The sequence below is a fragment of the Frankliniella occidentalis genome, unplaced genomic scaffold (assembly GCF_000697945.3).
Source record: "Frankliniella occidentalis isolate FOCC.00 unplaced genomic scaffold, Focc_3.1 Scaffold341, whole genome shotgun sequence".
NCBI lineage: Eukaryota > Metazoa > Arthropoda > Insecta > Thysanoptera > Thripidae > Frankliniella > Frankliniella occidentalis.
The window spans coordinates 61,023-62,126 of NW_026267464.1; the positions used below are offsets into that span (position 1 = coordinate 61,023).

Consider the following 1,104-nt stretch of genomic DNA (forward strand, 5'->3'; position numbering starts at 1 on the left):
CTAGGCCTACCAAGGGAACCAGTGTCGCCCCCGCGTCCCCACACCATCCGAACATCCGCCCGACACAGCAGCAGCGCTGAGTGCGGGGTGTCGGAGAGTGGTACACCCAGTGATTTTACCCACACGATTTGTCGCCACCCCATAAAGACGACTACTTTCGTCTCCCTTTAAATGAGATGCCGTATGGCGCCCGCGCGCCCGCTTTTTGTTGACTATTGACATTTTACAGAGCATCTTGGTAACACTGACATTTAGGATTTTGCCACATTCAGGTTCTATAGGCGTTTGCACTACGTTTGTTTCTGTTTAAGGTCAGCACTTTTGAGTAACATTGCAAGCTTTTTAATGCCAACGAGAACGATCAAACGAATACACCAACCTTACACTTTGCGTCGTCACGGTATGGTGCTGAAATGATAAAGGGTGAACTTCTCCTTCCTGTTTAAGCCACCTAATGCAACTGTTCCAATTCTAGCGACAACTTTTCTAGACATGGAGGTATGGGATTGAAAAGAGATGAGTCAGATTAGGTCAACCGCTATACGCACTTTTAATATTTACAATCAACGAGTAAGTTATAACAAATGGCCAACAGGGAAATCTCTTGCTTTCCTGCTATAGGAATATACAGAGCAAGAAACACCATTTGGCAGCACAGGTTGAACAGATGTAGATATTTTAGCATTAAAAATATTGTGCTACACAGTTCAGGAAAAAGAGGCATAAAGCTGAGTATATGGCAAGCAATAACATTTTTGAAACAAATTAAAAATTGGTCCTGCCTGCCTACAGATAAATTTCATTGTGATTACTTATAAGCTACAAGTAAAATGGAATGAATGTGCTCTACAACCTTAACATTTAAAACATCTGCTCAATTTATGATGTCCAATCAAACTTTAACATATTATTTAGCATATTTATACAGCTCAACGGACTGGGACATACCTTTTTTAAACAATATTTGGACTTAAAAGAATACCTACTAAAATTTTGAGAATTTAGAAAACAATCTTATTGATGCTCAAGGTACATAAGACCAGCAAAAATTAGGAGTGAAGCTAAAAATTAACATTTAAACAACTTAGGATGAGACAATACAAA

General features: G+C 39.4%; 1 protein-coding gene across 1 annotated transcript in view; it reads right to left on the reverse strand.

The window, feature by feature from the left end:
* Positions 1 to 526: 526 nt before the first annotated feature.
* The window catches only part of LOC113210556 (AP-2 complex subunit sigma), a gene marked incomplete in the record, with an annotated part of 13,193 nt that continues 12,615 nt past the window's right edge, over positions 527 to 1,104 (reverse strand). The window contains 1 exon segment of the mRNA XM_052274142.1: positions 527 to 1,104.